A 24,210-nucleotide genomic window follows, 5' to 3' on the forward strand; every position below is an offset into this window, starting at 1 on the left:
TGACAATGCACTGCTGTTTGCATTGAAGCCGGTGCCAAGCAAACACATGCATCCTGTGTAACACTAAACATTTTATTGGACAAAATATCAGGGGAGAGCGCGTACGCAGTCCCCCACTAACAGAAATTATGCAGTCGAGATTCCCACATTTGGGGAATTCGCAAGGGTCAGTACTGCCTCAGTGCAATGGCAGAGCCTCGCCCTGGGTGAACCACCTTCCTGATCATGGTGTCTCCCCTGCCAGGTAAGTATGAGTTGCTGGCCTCACAGTTGAGCCCGCAGTCCTTGCCAACTGGCTTCTTGCTGACGGTGCTGGCAGTCAAAGCCTCCAAAGTACCACAGCTCAAGTACGCTTCAATAGTCACAGATTAGCAACATGTTGATGCTATGCGATACATTTTCTCCAAATTCAGGTTATGCTTTACTCGGTGACATTTGACTCTTTACAATCACACCCTGGCGCGTTCCCTCTCCAGAATAAAGCTGAAATGTCCATTCTATGCCTGTTATTTTTCAAACAAATGGAACCGTTCAAGCACACGCGCTGTGTTTAACAAGATGCCTTTCGCGCAAGAAGGTACAAAAAGGACAACACGCACGTGTCTCTCCTAACCCTGTTAACAACCATGTCCACTTTCTTTGTTTAGTCTTGCTGTCCTTTACAGTTACTGCCACCCCATGTCCTGGAGTGGAAGTAAATGGGCTGTTGGGCACTATTGCATTGCACGCTTCCCACTCCGAGCAGGAAAGACACCCATAAAACACAGATTTTGCCATCGGCGCCAAGTTGCGTTTGACGGCACTACGCTTACATACAGACGCACGGAACGCTCGCGCTCGGCTGCTTTGACAATGCACTGCTGTTTGCATTGAAGCCGGTGCCAAGCAAACACATGCATCCTGTGTAACACTAAACATTTTATTGGACAAAATATCAGGGGAGAGCGCGTACGCAGTCCCCCACTAACAGAAATTATGCAGTCGAGATTCCCACATTTGGGGAATTCGCAAGGGTCAGTACTGCCTCAGTGCAATGGCAGAGCCTCGCCCTGGGTGAACCACCTTCCTGATCATGGTGTCTCCCCTGCCAGGTAAGTATGAGTTGCTGGCCTCACAGTTGAGCCCGCAGTCCTTGCCAACTGGCTTCTTGCTGACGGTGCTGGCAGTCAAAGCCTCCAAAGTACCACAGCTCAAGTACGCTTCAATAGTCACAGATTAGCAACATGTTGATGCTATGCGATGCATTTTCTCCAAATTCAGGTTATGCTTTACTCGGTGACATTTGACTCTTTACAATCACACCCTGGCACGTTCCCTCTCCAGAATAAAGCTGAAATGTCCATTCTATGCCCGTTATTTTTCAAACAAATGGAACCGTTCAAGCACACGCGCTGTGTTTAACAAGATGCCTTTCGCGCAAGAAGGTACAAAAAGGACAACACGCACGTGTCTCTCCTAACCCTGTTAACAACCATGTCCACTTTCTTTGTTTAGTCTTGCTGTCCTTTACAGTTACTGCCACCCCATGGCCTGGAGTGGAAGTAAATGGGCTGTTGGGCACTATTGCATTGCACGCTTCCCACTCCGAGCAGGAAAGACACCCATAAAACACAGATTTTGCCATCGGCGCCAAGTTGCGTTTGACGGCACTACGCTTACATACAGACGCACGGAACGCTCGCGCTCGGCTGCTTTGACAATGCACTGCTGTTTGCATTGAAGCCGGTGCCAAGCAAACACATGCATCCTGTGTAACACTAAACATTTTATTGGACAAAATATCAGGGGAGAGCGCGTACGCAGTCCCCCACTAACAGAAATTATGCAGTCGAGATTCCCACATTTGGGGAATTCGCAAGGGTCAGTACTGCCTCAGTGCAATGGCAGAGCCTCGCCCTGGGTGAACCACCTTCCTGATCATGGTGTCTCCCCTGCCAGGTAAGTATGAGTTGCTGGCCTCACAGTTGAGCCCGCAGTCCTTGCCAACTGGCTTCTTGCTGACGGTGCTGGCAGTCAAAGCCTCCAAAGTACCACAGCTCAAGTACGCTTCAATAGTCACAGATTAGCAACATGTTGATGCTATGCGATGCATTTTCTCCAAATTCAGGTTATGCTTTACTCGGTGACATTTGACTCTTTACAATCACACCCTGGCACGTTCCCTCTCCAGAATAAAGCTGAAATGTCCATTCTATGCCCGTTATTTTTCAAACAAATGGAACCGTTCAAACACACGCGCTGTGTTTAAGAAGATGCCTTTCGCGCAAGAAGGTACAAAAAGGACAACACGCACGTGTCTCTCCTAACCCTGTTAACAACCATGTCCACTTTCTTTGTTTAGTCTTGCTGTCCTTTACAGTTACTGCCACCCCATGGCCTGGAGTGGAAGTAAATGGGCTGTTGGGCACTATTGCATTGCACGCTTCCCACTCCGAGCAGGAAAGACACCCATAAAACACAGATTTTGCCATCGGCGCCAAGTTGCGTTTGACGGCACTACGCTTACATACAGACGCACGGAACGCTCGCGCTCGGCTGCTTTGACAATGCACTGCTGTTTGCATTGAAGCCGGTGCCAAGCAAACACATGCATCCTGTGTAACACTAAACATTTTATTGGACAAAATATCAGGGGAGAGCGCGTACGCAGTCCCCCACTAACAGAAATTATGCAGTCGAGATTCCCACATTTGGGGAATTCGCAAGGGTCAGTACTGCCTCAGTGCAATGGCAGAGCCTCGCCCTGGGTGAACCACCTTCCTGATCATGGTGTCTCCCCTGCCAGGTAAGTATGAGTTGCTGGCCTCACAGTTGAGCCCGCAGTCCTTGCCAACTGGCTTCTTGCTGACGGTGCTGGCAGTCAAAGCCTCCAAAGTACCACAGCTCAAGTACGCTTCAATAGTCACAGATTAGCAACATGTTGATGCTATGCGATACATTTTCTCCAGATTCAGGTTATGCTTTACTCGGTGACATTTGACTCTTTACAATCACACCCTGGCACGTTCCCTCTCCAGAATAAAGCTGAAATGTCCATTCTATGCCCGTTATTTTTCAAACAAATGGAACCGTTCAAGCACACGCGCTGTGTTTAACAAGATGCCTTTCGCGCAAGAAGGTACAAAAAGGACAACACGCACGTGTCTCTCCTAACCCTGTTAACAACCATGTCCACTTTCTTTGTTTAGTCTTGCTGTCCTTTACAGTTACTGCCACCCCATGGCCTGGAGTGGAAGTAAATGGGCTGTTGGGCACTATTGCATTGCACGCTTCCCACTCCGAGCAGGAAAGACACCCATAAAACACAGATTTTGCCATCGGCGCCAAGTTGCGTTTGACGGCACTACGCTTACATACAGACGCACGGAACGCTCGCGCTCGGCTGCTTTGACAATGCACTGCTGTTTGCATTGAAGCCGGTGCCAAGCAAACACATGCATCCTGTGTAACACTAAACATTTTATTGGACAAAATATCAGGGGAGAGCGCGTACGCAGTCCCCCACTAACAGAAATTATGCAGTCGAGATTCCCACATTTGGGGAATTCGCAAGGGTCAGTACTGCCTCAGTGCAATGGCAGAGCCTCGCCCTGGGTGAACCACCTTCCTGATCATGGTGTCTCCCCTGCCAGGTAAGTATGAGTTGCTGGCCTCACAGTTGAGCCCGCAGTCCTTGCCAACTGGCTTCTTGCTGACGGTGCTGGCAGTCAAAGCCTCCAAAGTACCACAGCTCAAGTACGCTTCAATAGTCACAGATTAGCAACATGTTGATGCTATGCGATGCATTTTCTCCAAATTCAGGTTATGCTTTACTCGGTGACATTTGACTCTTTACAATCACACCCTGGCACGTTCCCTCTCCAGAATAAAGCTGAAATGTCCATTCTATGCCCGTTATTTTTCAAACAAATGGAACCGTTCAAGCACACGCGCTGTGTTTAACAAGATGCCTTTCGCGCAAGAAGGTACAAAAAGGACAACACGCACGTGTCTCTCCTAACCCTGTTAACAACCATGTCCACTTTCTTTGTTTAGTCTTGCTGTCCTTTACAGTTACTGCCACCCCATGGCCTGGAGTGGAAGTAAATGGGCTGTTGGGCACTATTGCATTGCACGCTTCCCACTCCGAGCAGGAAAGACACCCATAAAACACAGATTTTGCCATCGGCGCCAAGTTGCGTTTGACGGCACTACGCTTACATACAGACGCACGGAACGCTCGCGCTCGGCTGCTTTGACAATGCACTGCTGTTTGCATTGAAGCCGGTGCCAAGCAAACACATGCATCCTGTGTAACACTAAACATTTTATTGGACAAAATATCAGGGGAGAGCGCGTACGCAGTCCCCCACTAACAGAAATTATGCAGTCGAGATTCCCACATTTGGGGAATTCGCAAGGGTCAGTACTGCCTCAGTGCAATGGCAGAGCCTCGCCCTGGGTGAACCACCTTCCTGATCATGGTGTCTCCCCTGCCAGGTAAGTATGAGTTGCTGGCCTCACAGTTGAGCCCGCAGTCCTTGCCAACTGGCTTCTTGCTGACGGTGCTGGCAGTCAAAGCCTCCAAAGTACCACAGCTCAAGTACGCTTCAATAGTCACAGATTAGCAACATGTTGATGCTATGCGATGCATTTTCTCCAAATTCAGGTTATGCTTTACTCGGTGACATTTGACTCTTTACAATCACACCCTGGCACGTTCCCTCTCCAGAATAAAGCTGAAATGTCCATTCTATGCCCGTTATTTTTCAAACAAATGGAACCGTTCAAGCACACGCGCTGTGTTTAACAAGATGCCTTTCGCGCAAGAAGGTACAAAAAGGACAACACGCACGTGTCTCTCCTAACCCTGTTAACAACCATGTCCACTTTCTTTGTTTAGTCTTGCTGTCCTTTACAGTTACTGCCACCCCATGGCCTGGAGTGGAAGTAAATGGTCTGTTGGGCACTATTGCATTGCACGCTTCCCACTCCGAGCAGGAAAGACACCCATAAAACACAGATTTTGCCATCGGCGCCAAGTTGCGTTTGACGGCACTACGCTTACATACAGACGCACGGAACGCTCGCGCTCGGCTGCTTTGACAATGCACTGCTGTTTGCATTGAAGCCGGTGCCAAGCAAACACATGCATCCTGTGTAACACTAAACATTTTATTGGACAAAATATCAGGGGAGAGCGCGTACGCAGTCCCCCACTAACAGAAATTATGCAGTCGAGATTCCCACATTTGGGGAATTCGCAAGGGTCAGTACTGCCTCAGTGCAATGGCAGAGCCTCGCCCTGGGTGAACCACCTTCCTGATCATGGTGTCTCCCCTGCCAGGTAAGTATGAGTTGCTGGCCTCACAGTTGAGCCCGCAGTCCTTGCCAACTGGCTTCTTGCTGACGGTGCTGGCAGTCAAAGCCTCCAAAGTACCACAGCTCAAGTACGCTTCAATAGTCACAGATTAGCAACATGTTGATGCTATGCGATGCATTTTCTCCAAATTCAGGTTATGCTTTACTCGGTGACATTTGACTCTTTACAATCACACCCTGGCACGTTCCCTCTCCAGAATAAAGCTGAAATGTCCATTCTATGCCCGTTATTTTTCAAACAAATGGAACCGTTCAAGCACACGCGCTGTGTTTAACAAGATGCCTTTCGCGCAAGAAGGTACAAAAAGGACAACACGCACGTGTCTCTCCTAACCCTGTTAACAACCATGTCCACTTTCTTTGTTTAGTCTTGCTGTCCTTTACAGTTACTGCCACCCCATGGCCTGGAGTGGAAGTAAATGGGCTGTTGGGCACTATTGCATTGCACGCTTCCCACTCCGAGCAGGAAAGACACCCATAAAACACAGATTTTGCCATCGGCGCCAAGTTGCGTTTGACGGCACTACGCTTACATACAGACGCACGGAACGCTCGCGCTCGGCTGCTTTGACAATGCACTGCTGTTTGCATTGAAGCCGGTGCCAAGCAAACACATGCATCCTGTGTAACACTAAACATTTTATTGGACAAAATATCAGGGGAGAGCGCGTACGCAGTCCCCCACTAACAGAAATTATGCAGTCGAGATTCCCACATTTGGGGAATTCGCAAGGGTCAGTACTGCCTCAGTGCAATGGCAGAGCCTCGCCCTGGGTGAACCACCTTCCTGATCATGGTGTCTCCCCTGCCAGGTAAGTATGAGTTGCTGGCCTCACAGTTGAGCCCGCAGTCCTTGCCAACTGGCTTCTTGCTGACGGTGCTGGCAGTCAAAGCCTCCAAAGTACCACAGCTCAAGTACGCTTCAATAGTCACAGATTAGCAACATGTTGATGCTATGCGATACATTTTCTCCAAATTCAGGTTATGCTTTACTCGGTGACATTTGACTCTTTACAATCACACCCTGGCGCGTTCCCTCTCCAGAATAAAGCTGAAATGTCCATTCTATGCCTGTTATTTTTCAAACAAATGGAACCGTTCAAGCACACGCGCTGTGTTTAACAAGATGCCTTTCGCGCAAGAAGGTACAAAAAGGACAACACGCACGTGTCTCTCCTAACCCTGTTAACAACCATGTCCACTTTCTTTGTTTAGTCTTGCTGTCCTTTACAGTTACTGCCACCCCATGGCCTGGAGTGGAAGTAAATGGGCTGTTGGGCACTATTGCATTGCACGCTTCCCACTCCGAGCAGGAAAGACACCCATAAAACACAGATTTTGCCATCGGCGCCAAGTTGCGTTTGACGGCACTACGCTTTGTTGAGAATTGTCTTTATCTTGTTGTTATGTGTTTCACCATATGTTCCTGTCTTCCCTTAGAAGTTAGGCAAGGTAGACTAAATGTAATTAAGAACAGAGACATTTGCAGGATTGTTGTTTGATCTACTGTTATCTCAGGAGCCAGTCAGGCAGGGGGTGTCAAACACTCATTGTAAACAGGACATCAGGGGGGTTGATGATGATCACATTTGCATGAAGAATGGGATCTGGCCTGGGAAAACAATGGAAGAGAAGAACTCTACCAACACCAAAGGGACTGGAGGAAGAGGACGAGGACATCTCAGCAGGGGATCTGGAGTGGATTGCATGGACATTGTGAATTTGCATGTGTGTGACTATAAAGGACTGGGCCAAGGGATAGTTAGCTTGTCAGACTTCGTGCCCTGACAATTAACTTTGTTGTTGCTAGGGTTATGAACTGGCCCGGAGCTCTGTAATATTTGTATCTGGAATTGATTCTATTGTTAAATACATTTTGAAATTGATACTTTACTTCTCGAAGTCTTCATTCAACGAACACGCGGATCGGCAGCTACATACAGGAGGTATTGCGATCCAACAATTTGGTGACCCCGACGTGATGAAGAGAGAAGTCATTTGAGGCAAAGAATTCAACAACGGTCACTTCGGAGGACAACTGACGACAAGGGATCCCTAATAAAAAGGTAAGCAGACACCTGTTTAATCAAGCTCTGCAGATTGGCTATTTCCAAAAATTTGTCGTCACTGTCAATTGAAGTGTCCTAGTTATAAATTCCAGATACAAATATTGAAACGACTGAAATAAGTACGGTTAGAGTCTGTAAATAAGTACGGTTAGAGTCCGTTAAGAATTACGGTTAGAGTCCGTTAGGAATTACGGTTAGAGTCCGGAAAATAGACGGTTAGAGTCCGGAAGTGCTGTTGAGAAAACAGGGAATAGACGGTTAGAGTAAACCGTAACTAGTACAGTGCTGTATTGCTGTATACAGTGCACTGTATATGAAAAAGATTTGGGTTGGGACTCGGAGCGCAGTTGACGGGACGGACACTCCCGACGCCCGAGATTTGTGTTTTTGTGTGGGGTGGAAAAGTGCCAGAGTGAACGTGAATTAAAAGGCTCTTTGTCCTTGGGAATTAACCCCCAGAGTGGAACCGGATCAAAGACGTTTGATCTAGAAGCTTGTTTCACTGAGGCATTGAGTTGACCGCTGGAGTCATTCACATTCAATCTCACTTGGGAGCATAGTTAAAGATGGAACTGGATTGTGGAAAAGCGTGTAGGGATCAGGGAGAATGTTCTCCCTATCCTCGGTCTGTGGAAGAACAGTGGAAGTGGACTCTTGATCAGGTGGTGAGTGGCATGAAAGAACGGGACAGGAAAAGAGAATTGGATGCAATAAAAAAGTTGTGGAAGGATGCTCAGAAGCAAAAGATTCTTCCTTCTCCAGAGGTGAAGGTTAACTTAACTGAAGCATTGTGTAAGTGGGAGTCAGAAATTCATACTATATTACAAGAGCATCTTGATAATCCAAAATTAGGGTTTATAGCAGGGAAAGCATGGCAGAAACAGGGTAAGGAGTTAGAAGATAGGCGTCGAAGGATACATGTTGTGGCTGTGGCATGTGCAGCGGTGCACTATTGCAGATCTGGGGGGGTCACACGAGTGCCTAATGTTGAGAAGCCTCCATTAGAAGATTTAAATCAGACATTGACACTTAACACCACTCTTTACCCATCATTACCTACTACTATTTCCCCACCCCCATATCAATTGCCAGTTTTGACTAATAACAGTGGTCAGTTAGGTGTGGACAGAGATGAAGAACTGCAGGACTTACGTGAGACAGTGTGTGAACTTTGGAGACAGGTTAGAAGGATCAAACAGAGACAGAAAGAGGTTGGAGATAAGTTAGGAAACAATGAATTTAGAGAGGAAGCTCAGGTGGTTCGCTCTAAACTCTCCCAACAAACTACATTTAAAAAACAGGATAGTCAAAATCTACATTAAATATCTTTAAAACACTTAGCAATCAAATAAAACAAGTAAAAAGAGTTGATCCCTCAGGAGGATTTGCCAGGGCTGACCGCAGGGAGGAGAAGGCAAGATTGATTTATAGCGGTGATAAAGAGGACAGTGAGAATAAGATAGATACATACAAAATTCCAGCTACATTTATTGGGGAATTGGAGCTTCCGGAGCATGTTCATCCTCAGACAGAATTATATGAAAAGGATCAGGGTTCAAGTATGGGGAATTGTGAATTAGAATTATGGGAGGAGAGTGAGTGCGAGTATAGAGGTGAACCGTTGACAGGGGCCATAAATAATGAGGAGGCGGGTCAAATACAAATACACACGCGGAGTAAGGGGCCCGTTTCAGGAATGCCACAGTTCCAGGCCCCTCTGATACAGAAAAGAGGAGGACAGGAACCGGTATATGTTCCATTTGCAATTACAGACATCAATTGTTTAGTGGATAAGATGCCCCCACCCGCAGAGGGAGGCGGCAAGTGGATGTCCAGACTTTTTAGTTTAACACAGAGCATGCAGCTGGCGATGGGAGACTTTAGAGGAATTCTAGGGAGACAAGTCTCTCTCTGGGATTTGGATAAAGTTGAAGTAGCAGCAGGCATTAAAGACAGACCTAATGCTGCACGTTTTGGACCTTGTGCAACCAGGGTTGGTGAAGCTATGAGACAGGTATTTCCAATATCTCCAGGAGCAATGCAGAATCTAAGATTTAAGTGGGAGGAAAGTGAGTCGGCACATGGGTTCCTTACGAGGTGTAAAGAGGAATGGATGTGTGCCACAGGGTGCCATCCTGGCTCAGATAATCTACACACCACTTTGTTCCGTCAGGCCATAATTTTAGGACTTCCACAATCAGTAAAAGAAGCTATGGAAGGAAATCCTGACCTTCCAGGCAGTACGGCGGATGTCTGGGAGAGACATCTTTCACACCATATCAACACATTTAAAGTTAAACAACAGGGAAAGAAAGAGGAGGTGATGACAGCGCAGGAACAGCTCCTAAAAATTCAGTTAGATGAAGCACTGAAAAAGCTTAATGATAAACAAAAGGAAGAGAAACAGATGGTTCAGCAGTTTCCTCGGCAGGTGCAGCCAGATCAGTTATGTCCGCAACAAGATTTTGCTCCGATAAACCCGTATTGGGTCAGTCCAAGGGGAGGCATGTGTGGGAGACACGGCGGGCAGGGATACGGCTTGATAGGCGGGTACTTAGGCCGAGATCAGTGTCATGCCTGCAAAGGGTATGGTCATTGGCAAAGGGACTGCCCATATCACAACTACCCGGAGGTACCAGGCAGTGTTACATTTAGTGATGGGTCACGCTCTGACGGTACTTACAACACATAGCGTGGTATCACTGGTCAGCTCAGCAGCATTCACCATGACCTCACTTAGACAGACCAGGATGGACAAGATTTTAACTGCACCACACATAACACACACACACATGAAGGGATAAATATGGCAGGGTTTAACACAGCATCAGGCTCACCTATAAAACATGAAGTAGAGATGAGGCAACTGACACAGGCACTCATGGAGCCAGCGGAGGTCGCAGTTGTAAAATGCAAAGGTCACAGCAAGGAGAACTCTTTAGAGGGAAAAGGTAATGAGGCTGCAGATCAGGCAGCAAAGAAGGCTGCAGGTTATCAACCAAGTTACAATTTGTTGTTGGTAGAGAAAACGGTTCATGAAATGCTTCCTAGATACGACAGGGAAAGAATAGGTTGTGATCAAGAAGAAGCTTCCCCACAGGAAAAAACAGTTTGGAAGGAAAGGGGGGCTGTGAAAGTTGAAGGAATCTGGCGGGGCCCAGACGGCAGACCTGTTCTCCCGCCCGGTCTGGTAGATGCCGTCCTGGAAGAGGCCCACGGCCTAACACACTGCGGGAAACCACAAATGATGAGGTATTTAACACATTGGTGGCATCCATTCTTGCCAGCCATTGTAGAAAATTATATCAGGGAATGCTCAATATGTACACACTTTAATGTTAAATCAACAATTCGACCACATGAGGGAAAGTTTCCAGTCGCCCCAATGGCAGGGCAAGAAATAATTATAGATTTCACTGATATGATAGATAGGGTCAATGGGTTCCGATACCTTTTGGTCGCAGTGGATGCATACACTGGCTGGCCAGAGGCGGTTCCCGTAAAAATAGAAGATGCGAAAAGTGTTATTAAATTTTTGATTAATCAATATATTCCAACACATGGTTTCCCCAAACGAATTAGATCTGATAATGGAACTCATTTTAAAAGTAAAGATTTACAGGAAGTAGAAAAGGCATTAGGCCTTAAACATGCATTTGGCACAGTCTATCATCCGCAATCACAAGGGAAGGTAGAAAGAATGAATCAAACACTAAAGAGCAAAATTGGCAAGATATGTGCTCATAGTGGAATGAAATGGACACAGGCGCTTCCAATAGCCTTGATGTCCATAAGAAGTTCTGTTAGCTCCCGGACAGGATTCACCCCCTTTGAGCTCGAGAGGGGTGTCCCCTTTCCGGGACCAGGAGCAGAAAATTCATTAGCTAGTCCAGCACCATTTCTGAAGTATAAGCCTTATTTTGATCAACTAAAAGCGACTCTCTCAGTTTTCTCCCAACAGGTCACTTCTACAATTACATCTAGTGAGGACCCAGGAAGTCCACACACAGCTGAGTGGGTCCTCCTGAGAGTCATCAAGAGAAAGTGGTCGGAGCCCAGGTGGACTGGGCCCTTTGAAGTTACAGAGCGGACCTCTCATGCTGTCCGCCTGAAAGGAAAAGGGGACACCTGGTATCACTGGAATCAGTGTGCCCCAGCAGATAGTCCACAGAGAACGCTTGGACAGATCCGGGAACATCTAAAGGAGACAGCACAATGATTAGGATTCTATTTTTGTGCGCGTTGTGGGCAGGATCTCAAGGCAATGTGGGAGACATCTGCCTGGGTTACACAGGGGTGATTCTTGATTATATCAAAGGGAGTGATACAACATTTCAATTTGACCTATGTGAAGTCATAGGTGGCTGTGGGAATCCTGCAGGTTGGAGGAACACGGATGTTTATTTATGCATGTACAGAAACGTCCATCAAATTTGTCAAAATGGGTATGGGGGACGTTTTGGGGAAATGTGTCCTGGTTGGAGTTATGTTAATTGGTGGACAGGGCAGGCCTGGAGCCCTTCTCCTCCACATGGGTGGTCAAAGGTAACTGGGAGAAATTACATTCACTAGAGGACTTTTAGCGGGGCGGAGCCATGAGGGGTTGAATCCTTTATTATTTTCTATTAAGAGTATGGATTATTTTCCTGAAATAATGAATAGGAAAGGAGACGAGAGGTTATTCATAGTGCTAGGTGTACATGTTGGAGGTCAAGATCCCAAGGAATAATTCAAATCAATTTTAGGACTAACTCAAACCCTGTCTCAACTTCAGTAACTTCAGTGCTCAATCCTAATGTAGTAGCTGTAGATTTTAGTGAATTTACGGCAGAGGATGTGGTAAAGATTGCTACAGGTTATGGGGATGCAAATATCTGGTTGGAATGGATCCAGGCTACGGCCAAGGATCAAAACATGACAAATTGTGTCGCCTGCTCCGCAGCTAGACCTAATTTACATACGTCCCCTGCCCCGTTGCTTATAGAAGCAGACCCTCAGGGATTTCACTGTATGTTAAGTTTACACATGTATGATAATCCTGTGAACTGTTCCACTTTATCAGCTCTTTTTCCAGTGGCATCAAATAAGACGGCTCCTCCTACATTTGTCTCAGCCAGATCCAATTTTACCTGTTTGTCACGTACCGGAAGAAGGTTGGTGGGTAAGTTGCCCACGACATGGTGTAAGCATACAGTAAATGTTACTACATGGAGTAACGCGTCATACTTTCCAGTTCATCGAGCTGATTTGTTTTGGCACTGTGATCCACACACTTTGATGTCAGCTATCCCACCCGACTGGTCTGGAACATGTACATTGGTCCGTCTCCTACTCCCTATTACTTTATTAGGTCCCAAGGGGAGGCAGGGACCACCTTCAGTTAGATACAGGAGAGGAACATCATTTGACCTCACGCAGGGATCCCCAACATATATTGATTCAATTGGAGTTCCAAGGGGAGTCCCTGATGAATATAAATTAGTGGATCAGGTGGCAGCAGGATTTGAAAATTTACCTTTACTATCTGTACTGTTTCCTGTCACACCAAATAAGAATGTGGATAGAATCAATTATATTCATTATAATGTGCAGCGATTGGCAAATCTCACCAGAGATGCAGTGGCTGGGCTGTCAGAACAGCTAGCAGCCACTTCTCTGATGACTGTGCAAAATAGAATGGCTCTTGATATGCTTTTAGCAGAGAACGGAGGGGTTTGCTCTATGTTTGGGGATCAATGTTGTACATTCATTCCTAATAATACAGCTCCAGATGGTTCTGTGACCCGGGCACTGGAAGGTTTGCGGACTCTGTCGGACGAAATGAAGGAGCATTCGAGTGTTAATAATCCATTAGAGAAATGGTTTGACAGAATGTTTGGTAAATGGAAAGTAGTCATTGTATCTGTGTTGATGTCATTAATTTCTGCTACTGCCGGACTAATTTTGTGTGGTTGCTGTTGTATTCCTTGTATTCGTTCTTTATGTAATCGTGTGATCATCACTGCAATTGAAGGAAAGCGACCTCCTCCTTATCAGATGGCTCAAATTCAAAGGGAAACCCTTCCTTTGATGGGTGTGACTGATGGAGAGATTTAAGGGAGGTGTCAATGAATTGTTTATATTGGCCTAGCTTAGGCTAGGCCAAAAGGGGGATTGTTGAGAATTGTCTTTATCTTGTTGTTATGTGTTTCACCATATGTTCCTGTCTTCCCTTAGAAGTTAGGCAAGGTAGACTAAATGTAATTAAGAACAGAGACATTTGCAGGATTGTTGTTTGATCTACTGTTATCTCAGGAGCCAGTCAGGCAGGGGGTGTCAAACACTCATTGTAAACAGGACATCAGGGGGGTTGATGATGATCACATTTGCATGAAGAATGGGATCTGGCCTGGGAAAACAATGGAAGAGAAGAACTCTACCAACACCAAAGGGACTGGAGGAAGAGGACGAGGACATCTCAGCAGGGGATCTGGAGTGGATTGCATGGACATTGTGAATTTGCATGTGTGTGACTATAAAGGACTGGGCCAAGGGATAGTTAGGTTGTCAGACTTTGTGCCCTGACAATTAACTTTGTTGTTGCTAGGGTTATGAACTGGCCCGGAGCTCTGTAATATTTGTATCTGGAATTGATTCTATTGTTAAATACATTTTGAAATTGATACTTTACTTCTCGAAGTCTTCATTCAACGAACACGCGGATCGGCAGCTACATACAGGAGGTATTGCGATCCAGCTTACATACAGACGCACGGAACGCTCGCGCTCGGCTGCTTTGACAATGCACTGCTGTTTGCATTGAAGCCGGTGCCAAGCAAACACATGCATCCTGTGTAACACTAAACATTTTATTGGACAAAATATCAGGGGAGAGCGCGTACGCAGTCCCCCACTAACAGAAATTATGCAGTCGAGATTCCCACATTTGGGAATTCGCAAGGGTCAGTACTGCCTCAGTGCAATGGCAGAGCCTCGCCCTGGGTGAACCACCTTCCTGATCATGGTGTCTCCCCTGCCAGGTAAGTATGAGTTGCTGGCCTCACAGTTGAGCCCGCAGTCCTTGCCAACTGGCTTCTTGCTGACGGTGCTGGCAGTCAAAGCCTCCAAAGTACCACAGCTCAAGTACGCTTCAATAGTCACAGATTAGCAACATGTTGATGCTATGCGATACATTTTCTCCAAATTCAGGTTATGCTTTACTCGGTGACATTTGACTCTTTACAATCACACCCTGGCACGTTCCCTCTCCAGAATAAAGCTGAAATGTCCATTCTATGCCCGTTATTTTTCAAACAAATGGAACCGTTCAAGCACACGCGCTGTGTTTAACAAGATGCCTTTCGCGCAAGAAGGTACAAAAAGGACAACACGCACGTGTCTCTCCTAACCCTGTTAACAACCATGTCCACTTTCTTTGTTTAGTCTTGCTGTCCTTTACAGTTACTGCCACCCCATGGCCTGGAGTGGAAGTAAATGGTCTGTTGGGCACTATTGCATTGCACGCTTCCCACTCCGAGCAGGAAAGACACCCATAAAACACAGATTTTGCCATCGGCGCCAAGTTGCGTTTGACGGCACTACGCTTACATACAGACGCACGGAACGCTCGCGCTCGGCTGCTTTGACAATGCACTGCTGTTTGCATTGAAGCCGGTGCCAAGCAAACACATGCATCCTGTGTAACACTAAACATTTTATTGGACAAAATATCAGGGGAGAGCGCGTACGCAGTCCCCCACTAACAGAAATTATGCAGTCGAGATTCCCACATTTGGGGAATTCGCAAGGGTCAGTACTGCCTCAGTGCAATGGCAGAGCCTCGCCCTGGGTGAACCACCTTCCTGATCATGGTGTCTCCCCTGCCAGGTAAGTATGAGTTGCTGGCCTCACAGTTGAGCCCGCAGTCCTTGCCAACTGGCTTCTTGCTGACGGTGCTGGCAGTCAAAGCCTCCAAAGTACCACAGCTCAAGTACGCTTCAATAGTCACAGATTAGCAACATGTTGATGCTATGCGATACATTTTCTCCAAATTCAGGTTATGCTTTACTCGGTGACATTTGACTCTTTACAATCACACCCTGGCGCGTTCCCTCTCCAGAATAAAGCTGAAATGTCCATTCTATGCCTGTTATTTTTCAAACAAATGGAACCGTTCAAGCACACGCGCTGTGTTTAACAAGATGCCTTTCGCGCAAGAAGGTACAAAAAGGACAACACGCACGTGTCTCTCCTAACCCTGTTAACAACCATGTCCACTTTCTTTGTTTAGTCTTGCTGTCCTTTACAGTTACTGCCACCCCATGGCCTGGAGTGGAAGTAAATGGTCTGTTGGGCACTATTGCATTGCACGCTTCCCACTCCGAGCAGGAAAGACACCCATAAAACACAGATTTTGCCATCGGCGCCAAGTTGCGTTTGACGGCACTACGCTTACATACAGACGCACGGAACGCTCGCGCTCGGCTGCTTTGACAATGCACTGCTGTTTGCATTGAAGCCGGTGCCAAGCAAACACATGCATCCTGTGTAACACTAACATTTTATTGGACAAAATATCAGGGGAGAGCGCGTACGCAGTCCCCCACTAACAGAAATTATGCAGTCGAGATTCCCACATTTGGGGAATTCGCAAGGGTCAGTACTGCCTCAGTGCAATGGCAGAGTCTCGCCCTGGGTGAACCACCTTCCTGATCATGGTGTCTCCCCTGCCAGGTAAGTATGAGTTGCTGGCCTCACAGTTGAGCCCGCAGTCCTTGCCAACTGGCTTCTTGCTGACGGTGCTGGCAGTCAAGCCTCCAAAGTACCACAGCTCAAGTACGCTTCAATAGTCACAGATTAGCAACATGTTGATGCTATGCGATGCATTTTCTCCAAATTCAGGTTATGCTTTACTCGGTGACATTTGACTCTTTACAATCACACCCTGGCACGTTCCCCACTCCAGAATAAAGCTGAAATGTCCATTCTATGCCCGTTATTTTTCAAACAAATGGAACCGTTCAAGCACACGCGCTGTGTTTAACAAGATGCCTTTCGCGCAAGAGGTACAAAAAGGACAACACGCACGTGTCTCTCCTAACCCTGTTAACAACCATGTCCACTTTCTTTGTTTAGTCTTGCTGTCCTTTACAGTTACTGCCACCCCATGGCCTGGAGTGGAAGTAAATGGGCTGTTGGACACTATTGCATTGCACGCTTCCCACTCCGAGCAGGAAAGACACCCATAAAACACAGATTTGCCATCGGCGCCAAGTTGCGTTTGACGGCACTACGCTTACATACAGACGCACGGAACGCTCGCGCTCGGCTGCTTTGACAATGCACTGCTGTTTGCATTGAAGCCGGTGCCAAGCAAACACATGCATCCTGTGTAACACTAAACATTTTATTGGACAAAATATCAGGGGAGAGCGCGTACGCAGTCCCCCACTAACAGAAATTATGCAGTCGAGATTCCCACATTTGGGGAATTCGCAAGGGTCAGTACTGCCTCAGTGCAATGGCAGAGCTCGCCCTGGGTGAACCACCTTTCCTGATCATGGTGTCTCCCCTGCCAGGTAAGTATGAGTTGCTGGCCTCACAGTTGAGCCCGCAGTCCTTGCCAACTGGCTTCTTGCTGACGGTGCTGGCAGTCAAAGCCTCCAAAGTACCACAGCTCAAGTACGCTTCAATAGTCACAGATTAGCAACATGTTGATGCTATGCGATGCATTTTCTCCAAATTCAGGTTATGCTTTACTCGGTGACATTTGACTCTTACAATCACACCCTGGCACGTTCCCTCTCCAGAATAAAGCTGAAATGTCCATTCTATGCCCGTTATTTTTCAAACAAATGGAACCGTTCAAGCACACGCGCTGTGTTTAACAAGATGCCTTTCGCGCAAGAAGGTACAAAAAGGACAACACGCACGTGTCTCTCCTAACCCTGTTAACAACCATGTCCACTTTCTTTGTTTAGTCTTGCTGTCCTTTACAGTTACTGCCACCCCATGGCCTGGAGTGGAAGTAAATGGGCTGTTGGGCACTATTGCATTGCACGCTTCCCACTCCGAGCAGGAAAGACACCCATAAAACACAGATTTTGCCATCGGCGCCAAGTTGCGTTTGACGGCACTACGCTTACATACAGACGCACGGAACGCTCGCGCTCGGCTGCTTTGACAATGCACTGCTGTTTGCATTGAAGCCGGTGCCAAGCAAACACATGCATCCTGTGTAACACTAAACATTTTATTGGACCAAAATATCAGGGGAGAGCGCGTACGCAGTCCCCCACTAACAGAAATTATGCAGTCGAGATTCCCACATTTGGGGAATTCGCAAGGGTCAGTACTGCCTCAGTGCAATGGCAGAGCCTCGCCCTGGGTGAACCACCTTCCTGATCATGGTGTCTCCCCTGCCAGGTAAGTATGAGTTGCTGGCCTCACAGTTGAGCCCGCAGTCCTTGCCAACTGGCTTCTTGCTGACGGTGCTGGCAGTCAAAGCCTCCAAAGTACCACAGCTCAAGTACGCTTCAATAGTCACAGATTAGCAACATGTTGATGCTATGCGATACATTTCTCCAAATTCAGGTTATGCTTTACTCGGTGACATTTGACTCTTTACAATCACACCCTGGCACGTTCCCTCTCCAGAATAAAGCTGAAATGTCCATTCTATGCCCGTTATTTTTCAAACAAATGGAACCGTTCAAGCACACGCGCTGTGTTTAACAAGATGCCTTTCGCGCAAGAAGGTACAAAAAGGACAACACGCACGTGTCTCTCCTAACCCTGTTAACAACCATGTCCACTTTCTTTGTTTAGTCTTGCTGTCCTTTACAGTTACTGCCACCCCATGGCCTGGAGTGGAAGTAAATGGGCTGTTGGGCACTATTGCATTGCACGCTTCCCACTCCGAGCAGGAAAGACACCCATTAAACACAGATTTTGCCATCGGCGCCAAGTTGCGTTTGACGGCACTACGCTTACATACAGACGCACGGAACGCTCGCGCTCGGCTGCTTTGACAATGCACTGGCTGTTGCATTGAAGCCGGTTGCCAAGCAAACACATGCATCCTGTGTAACACTAAACATTTTATTGGACAAAATATCAGGGGAGAGCGCGTACGCAGTCCCCCACTAACAGAAATTATGCAGTCGAGATTCCCACATTTGGGGAATTCGCAAGGGTCAGTACTGCCTCAGTGCAATGGCAGAGCCTCGCCCTGGGTGAACCACCTTCCTGATCATGGTGTCTCCCCTGCCAGGTAAGTATGAGTTGCTGGCCTCACAGTTGAGCCCGCAGTCCTTGCCAACTGGCTTCTTGCTGACGGTGCTGGCAGTCAAAGCCTCCAAAGTACCACCAGCTCAAGTACGCTTCAATAGTCACAGATTAGCAACATGTTGATGCTATGCGATACATTTTTCTCCAAATTCAGGTTATGCTTTACTCGGTGACATTTGACTCTTTACAATCACACCCTGGCACGTTCCCTCTCCAGAATAAAGCTGAAATGTCCATTCTATGCCTGTTATTTTTCAAACAAATGGAACCGTTCAAGCACACGCGCTGTGTTTAACAAGATGCCTTTCGCGCAAGAAGGTACAAAAAGGACAACACGCACGGTCTCTCCTAACCCTGTTAACAACCATGTCCACTTTCTTTGTTTAGTCTTGCTGTCCTTTACAGTTACTGCCACCCCCATGGCCTGGAGTGGAAGTAAATGGGCTGTTGGGCACTATTGCATTGCACGCTTCCCACTCCGAGCAGGAAAGACACCCATAAAACACAGATTTTGCCATCGGCGCCAAGTTGCGTTTGACGGCACTACGCTTACATACAGACGCACGGAACGCTCGCGCTCGGCTGCTTTGACAATGCACTGCTGTTTGCATTGAAGCCGGTGCCAAGCAAACACATGCATCCTGTGTAACACTAAACATTTTATTGGACAAAATATCAGGGGAGAGCGCGTACGCAGTCCCCCACTAACAGAAATTATGCAGTCGAGATTCCCACATTTGGGAATTCGCAAGGGTCAGTACTGCCTCAGTGCAATGGCAGAGCCTCGCCCTGGGTGAACCACCTTCCTGATCATGGTGTCTCCCCTGCCAGGTAAGTATGAGTTGCTGGCCTCACAGTTGAGCCCGCAGTCCTTGCCAACTGGCTTCTTGCTGACGGTGCTGGCAGTCAAAGCCTCCAAAGTACCACAGCTCAAGTACGCTTCAATAGTCACAGATTAGCAACATGTTGATGCTATGCGATACATTTTCTCCAAATTCAGGTTATGCTTTACTCGGTGACATTTGACCTCTTTACAATCACACCCTGGCACGTTCCCTCTCCAGAATAAAGCTGAAATGTCCATTCTATGCCCGTTATTTTTCAAACAAATGGAAACCGTTCAAGCACACGCGCTGTGTTTAACAAGATGCCTTTCGCGCAAGAAGGTACAAAAGGACAACACGCAGTGTCTCTCCTAACCCTGTTAACAACCATGTCCACTTTCTTTGTTTAGTCTTGCTGTCCTTTACAGTTACTTGCCACCCCATGGCCTGGAGTGGAAGTAAATGGTCTGTTGGGCACTATTGCATTGCACGCTTCCCACTCCGAGAAGGAAAGACACCCATAAAACACAGATTTTTGCCATCGGCGCCAAGTTGCGTTTGACGGCACTACGCTACATACAGACGCACGGAACGCTCGCGCTCGGCTGCTTTGACAATGCACTGCTGTTTGCATTGAAGCCGGTGCCAAGCAAACACATGCATCCTGTGTAACACTAAACATTTTATTGGACAAAATATCAGGGGAGAGCGCGTACGCAGTCCCCCCACTAACAGAAATTATGCAGTCGAGATTCCCACATTTGGGGAATTCGCAAGGGTCAGTACTGCCTCAGTGCAATGGCAGAGCCTCGCCCTGGGTGAACCACCTTCCTGATCATGGTGTCTCCCCTGCCAGGTAAGTATGAGTTGCTGGCCTCACAGTTGAGCCCGCAGTCCTTGCCAACTGGCTTCTTGCTGACGGTGCTGGCAGTCAAAGCCTCCAAAGTACCACAGCTCAAGTACGCTTCAATAGTCACAGATTAGCAACATGTTGATGCTATGCGATAAATTTTCTCCAAATTCAGGTTATGCTTTACTCGGTGACATTTGACTCTTTACAATCACACCCTGGCACGTTCCCATCTCCAGAATAAAGCTGAAATGTCCATTCTATGCCCGTTATTTTTCAAACAAATGGAAACCGTTCAAGCACACGCGCTGTGTTTAACAAGATGCCTTTCGCGCAAAGAAGGTACAAAAAGGACAACACGCACGTGTCTCTCCTAACCCTGTTAACAACCATGTCCACTTTCTTTGTTTAGTCTTGCTGTCCTTTACAGTTACTGCCACCCCATGGCCTGGAGTGGAAGTAAATGGGCTGTTGGGCACTATTGCATTGCACGCTTCCCACTCCGAGCAGGAAAGACACCCATAAAACACAGATTTTGCCATCGGCGCCAAGTTGCGTTTGACGGCACTACGCTTACATACAGACGCACGGAACGCTCGCGCTCGGCTGCTTTGACAATGCACTGCTGTTTGCATTGAAGCCGGTGTGCCAAGCAAACACATGCATCCTGTGTAACACTAAACATTTTATTGGACAAATATCAGGGGAGAGCGGCGTACGCAGTCCCCCCACTAACAGAAATTATGCAGTCGAGATTCCCACATTTGGGGAATTCGCAAGGGTCAGTACTGCCTCAGTGCAATGGCAGAGCCTCGCCCTGGGTGAACCACCTTCCTGATCATGGTGTCTCCCCTGCCAGGTAAGTATGAGTTGCTGGCCTCACAGTTGAGCCCGCAGTCCTTGCCAACTGGCTTCTTGCTGACGGTGCTGGCAGTCAAGCCTCCAAAGTACCACAGCTCAAGTACGCTTCAATAGTCACAGATTAGCAACATGTTGATGCTATGCGATACATTTTCTCCAAATTCAGGTTATGCTTTACTCGGTGACATTGACTCTTTACAATCACACCCTGGCACGTTCCCTCTCCAGAATAAAGCTGAAATGTCCATTCTATGCCCGTTATTTTTCAAACAAATGGAACCGTTCAAGCACACGCGCTGTGTTTAACAAGATGCCTTTCGCGCAAGAAGGTACAAAAAGGACAACACGCACGTGTCTCTCCTAACCCTGTTAACAACCATGTCCACTTTCTTTGTTTAGTCTTGCTGTCCTTTACAGTTACTGCCACCCCATGGCCTGGAGTGGAAGTAAATGGGCTGTTGGGCACTATTGCATTGCACGCTTCCCACTCCGAGCAGGAAAGACACCCATAAAACACAGATTTTGCCATCGGCGCCAAGTTGCGTTTGACGGCACTACGCTTACATACAGACGCACGGAACGCTCGCGCTCGGCTGCTTTGACAATGCACTGCTGTTTGCATTGAAGCCGGGTGCCAAGCAAACACATGCATCCTGTGTAACACTAAACATTTTATTGGACAAACATCAGGGGAGAGCGCGTACGCAGTCCCCCACTAACAGAAATTATGCAGTCGAGATTCCCACATTTGGGGAATTCGCAAGGGTCAGTACTGCCTCAGTGCAATGGCAGAGCCTCGCCCTGGGTGAACCACCTTCCTGATCATGGTGTCTCCCTGCCCAGGTAAGTATGAGTTGCTGGCCTCACAGTTGAGCCCGCAGTCCTTGCCAACTGGCTTCTTGCTGACGGTGCTGGGCAGTCAAAGCCTCCAAAGTACCACAGCTCAAGTACGCTTCAATAGTCACAGATTAGCAACATGTTGATGCTATGCGATGCATTTTCTCCAAATTCAGGTTATGCTTTACTCGGTGACATTTGACTCTTTACAATCACACCCTGGCACGTTCCCTCTCCAGAATAAAGCTGAAATGTCCATTCTATGCCCGTTATTTTTCAAACAAATGGAACCGTTCAAGCACACGCGCTGGTGTTTAACAAGATGCCCTTTCGCGCAAGAAGGTACAAAAAGGACAACACGCACGTGTCTCTCCTAACCCTGTTAACAAACCATGTCCACTTTCTTTGTTTAGTCTTGCTGTCCTTTACAGTTACTGCCACCCCCATGGCCTGGAGTGGAAGTAAATGGGGCTGTTGGGCACTATTGCATTGCACGCTTCCCACTCCGAGCAGGAAAGACACCCATAAAACACAGATTTTTGCCATCGGCGCCAAGTTGCGTTTGACGGCACTACGCTTACATACAGACGCACGGAACGCTCGCGCTCGGCTGCTTTGACAATGCACTGCTGTTTGCATTGAAGCCGGTGCCAAGCAAACACATGCATCCTGTGTAACACTAAACATTATTGGACAAAATATCAGGGGAGAGCGCGTACGCAGTTCCCCCACTAACAGAAATTATGCAGTCGAGATTCCCACATTTGGGGATATTCGCATGGGTCAGTACTGCCTCAGTGCAATGGCAGAGCCTCGCCCTGGGTGAACCACCTTCCTGATCATGGTGTCTCCCCTGCCAGGTAAGTATGAGTTGCTGGCCTCACAGTTGAGCCCGCAGTCCTTGCCAACTGGCTTCTTGCTGACGGTTGCTGGCAGTCAAAGCCTCCAAAAGTACACAGCTCAAGTACGCTTCCATAGTCACAGATTAGCAACATGTTGATGCTATGCGATACATTTCTCCAATTCAGGTTATGCTTTACTCGGTGACATTTGACTCTTTACAATCACACCCTGGCCACGTTCCCTCTCCAGAATAAGCTGAAATGTCCATTCTATGCCTGTTATTTTTCAAACAAATGGAACCGTTCAAGCACACGCGCCTGTGTTTTAACAAGATGCCTTCGCGCAAGAAGGTACAAAAAGGACAACACGCACGTGCTCTCCTAACCCTGTTAACAACCATGTCCACTTTCTTTGTTTAGTCTGCTGTCCTTTACAGTTACTGCCACCCCATGGCCTGGAGTGGAAGTAAATGGGCTGTTGGACACTATTGCATTGCACGCTTCCCACTCCGAGCAGGAAGACACCAATAAAACACAGTTTTGCCATCGGCGCCCAAGTTGCGTTGACGGCACTACGCTTACATACAGACGCACGGAACACTCGCGCTCGGCTGCTTTGACAATGCACTGCTTTGCATTGAAGCCGGTGCCAAGCAAACACATGCATCCTGGTGTAACACTAAACATTTATTGGACAAATATGGGGAGAGAGCGTACGCAGTCCCCCACTAACAGAAATTATGCAGTCGATTCCCACATTTGGGGAATTCGCAAGGGTCAGTACTGCTCAGTGCAATGGCAGAGCCTCGCCCTGGGTGAAACCACCTTCCTGATCATGGTGCTCCTGCCAGGTAAGTATGAGTTGCTGGCCTCACAGTTGAGCCCGCAGTCCTTGCCAACTGGCTTCTTGCTGACGGTGCTGGCAGTCAAAGCCTCCAAAGTACCACAGCTCAAGTACGCTTCAATAGTCACAGATTAGCAACATGTTGATGCTATGCGATACATTTTCTCCAAATTCAGGTTATGCTTACTCGGTGACATTTGACTCTTTACAATCACACCCTGGCGTTCCCTCTCCAGAATAAAGCTGAAATGTCCATTCTATGCCCTATTTTTCAAACAAATGGAACCGTTCAAGCACACGCGCTGTGTTTAACAAGATGCCTTTCGCGCAAGAAGGTACAAAAAGGACAACACGCACGTGTCTCTCCAAACCTGTTAACAACCATGTCCACTTTCTTTGTTAGTCTTGCTGTCCTTTACAGTTACTGCCACCCATGGCTGGAGTGGAAGTAAAT

At 47.5% G+C, this 24,210-nt stretch overlaps 20 non-coding genes across 20 annotated transcripts; all 20 read right to left on the minus strand.

Moving 5' to 3' along the window:
- Positions 1 to 88: 88 nt before the first annotated feature.
- LOC115249322 (U1 spliceosomal RNA) lies at positions 89 to 252 on the minus strand. The gene has a single exon (XR_003888024.1). It is a non-coding gene; the product is annotated as a U1 spliceosomal RNA (small nuclear RNA).
- A 683-nt stretch (positions 253 to 935) lies between these two features.
- Positions 936 to 1,099, minus strand: LOC115249323 (U1 spliceosomal RNA). The gene has a single exon (XR_003888025.1). It is a non-coding gene; the product is annotated as a U1 spliceosomal RNA (small nuclear RNA).
- A 683-nt stretch (positions 1,100 to 1,782) lies between these two features.
- On the minus strand, positions 1,783 to 1,946 carry LOC115249324 (U1 spliceosomal RNA). Its single transcript, XR_003888026.1, has one exon. It is a non-coding gene; the product is annotated as a U1 spliceosomal RNA (small nuclear RNA).
- Positions 1,947 to 2,629: 683 nt separating this feature from the next.
- LOC115249325 (U1 spliceosomal RNA) lies at positions 2,630 to 2,793 on the minus strand. The gene has a single exon (XR_003888027.1). It is a non-coding gene; the product is annotated as a U1 spliceosomal RNA (small nuclear RNA).
- A 683-nt stretch (positions 2,794 to 3,476) lies between these two features.
- On the minus strand, positions 3,477 to 3,640 carry LOC115249326 (U1 spliceosomal RNA). Its single transcript, XR_003888028.1, has one exon. It is a non-coding gene; the product is annotated as a U1 spliceosomal RNA (small nuclear RNA).
- Positions 3,641 to 4,323: 683 nt separating this feature from the next.
- On the minus strand, positions 4,324 to 4,487 carry LOC115249327 (U1 spliceosomal RNA). Its single transcript, XR_003888029.1, has one exon. It is a non-coding gene; the product is annotated as a U1 spliceosomal RNA (small nuclear RNA).
- Positions 4,488 to 5,170: 683 nt separating this feature from the next.
- LOC115249328 (U1 spliceosomal RNA) lies at positions 5,171 to 5,334 on the minus strand. Its single transcript, XR_003888030.1, has one exon. It is a non-coding gene; the product is annotated as a U1 spliceosomal RNA (small nuclear RNA).
- Positions 5,335 to 6,017: 683 nt separating this feature from the next.
- Positions 6,018 to 6,181, minus strand: LOC115249329 (U1 spliceosomal RNA). Its single transcript, XR_003888031.1, has one exon. It is a non-coding gene; the product is annotated as a U1 spliceosomal RNA (small nuclear RNA).
- An 8,113-nt stretch (positions 6,182 to 14,294) lies between these two features.
- LOC115249354 (U1 spliceosomal RNA) lies at positions 14,295 to 14,457 on the minus strand. Its single transcript, XR_003888056.1, has one exon. It is a non-coding gene; the product is annotated as a U1 spliceosomal RNA (small nuclear RNA).
- A 683-nt stretch (positions 14,458 to 15,140) lies between these two features.
- LOC115249330 (U1 spliceosomal RNA) lies at positions 15,141 to 15,304 on the minus strand. Its single transcript, XR_003888032.1, has one exon. It is a non-coding gene; the product is annotated as a U1 spliceosomal RNA (small nuclear RNA).
- A 682-nt stretch (positions 15,305 to 15,986) lies between these two features.
- LOC115249340 (U1 spliceosomal RNA) lies at positions 15,987 to 16,150 on the minus strand. The gene has a single exon (XR_003888042.1). It is a non-coding gene; the product is annotated as a U1 spliceosomal RNA (small nuclear RNA).
- Positions 16,151 to 16,831: 681 nt separating this feature from the next.
- Positions 16,832 to 16,995, minus strand: LOC115249364 (U1 spliceosomal RNA). The gene has a single exon (XR_003888066.1). It is a non-coding gene; the product is annotated as a U1 spliceosomal RNA (small nuclear RNA).
- A 683-nt stretch (positions 16,996 to 17,678) lies between these two features.
- Positions 17,679 to 17,842, minus strand: LOC115249331 (U1 spliceosomal RNA). Its single transcript, XR_003888033.1, has one exon. It is a non-coding gene; the product is annotated as a U1 spliceosomal RNA (small nuclear RNA).
- Positions 17,843 to 18,525: 683 nt separating this feature from the next.
- On the minus strand, positions 18,526 to 18,689 carry LOC115249332 (U1 spliceosomal RNA). The gene has a single exon (XR_003888034.1). It is a non-coding gene; the product is annotated as a U1 spliceosomal RNA (small nuclear RNA).
- A 685-nt stretch (positions 18,690 to 19,374) lies between these two features.
- LOC115249355 (U1 spliceosomal RNA) lies at positions 19,375 to 19,537 on the minus strand. Its single transcript, XR_003888057.1, has one exon. It is a non-coding gene; the product is annotated as a U1 spliceosomal RNA (small nuclear RNA).
- A 684-nt stretch (positions 19,538 to 20,221) lies between these two features.
- LOC115249338 (U1 spliceosomal RNA) lies at positions 20,222 to 20,386 on the minus strand. Its single transcript, XR_003888040.1, has one exon. It is a non-coding gene; the product is annotated as a U1 spliceosomal RNA (small nuclear RNA).
- Positions 20,387 to 21,073: 687 nt separating this feature from the next.
- On the minus strand, positions 21,074 to 21,239 carry LOC115249361 (U1 spliceosomal RNA). The gene has a single exon (XR_003888063.1). It is a non-coding gene; the product is annotated as a U1 spliceosomal RNA (small nuclear RNA).
- Positions 21,240 to 21,920: 681 nt separating this feature from the next.
- LOC115249365 (U1 spliceosomal RNA) lies at positions 21,921 to 22,084 on the minus strand. The gene has a single exon (XR_003888067.1). It is a non-coding gene; the product is annotated as a U1 spliceosomal RNA (small nuclear RNA).
- A 688-nt stretch (positions 22,085 to 22,772) lies between these two features.
- Positions 22,773 to 22,938, minus strand: LOC115249363 (U1 spliceosomal RNA). The gene has a single exon (XR_003888065.1). It is a non-coding gene; the product is annotated as a U1 spliceosomal RNA (small nuclear RNA).
- Positions 22,939 to 23,612: 674 nt separating this feature from the next.
- On the minus strand, positions 23,613 to 23,771 carry LOC115249367 (U1 spliceosomal RNA). The gene has a single exon (XR_003888068.1). It is a non-coding gene; the product is annotated as a U1 spliceosomal RNA (small nuclear RNA).
- Positions 23,772 to 24,210: the final 439 nt, after the last annotated feature.

This window comes from Takifugu rubripes, chromosome 3, assembly GCF_901000725.2.
Source record: "Takifugu rubripes chromosome 3, fTakRub1.2, whole genome shotgun sequence".
NCBI classification, from domain to species: domain Eukaryota; kingdom Metazoa; phylum Chordata; class Actinopteri; order Tetraodontiformes; family Tetraodontidae; genus Takifugu; species Takifugu rubripes.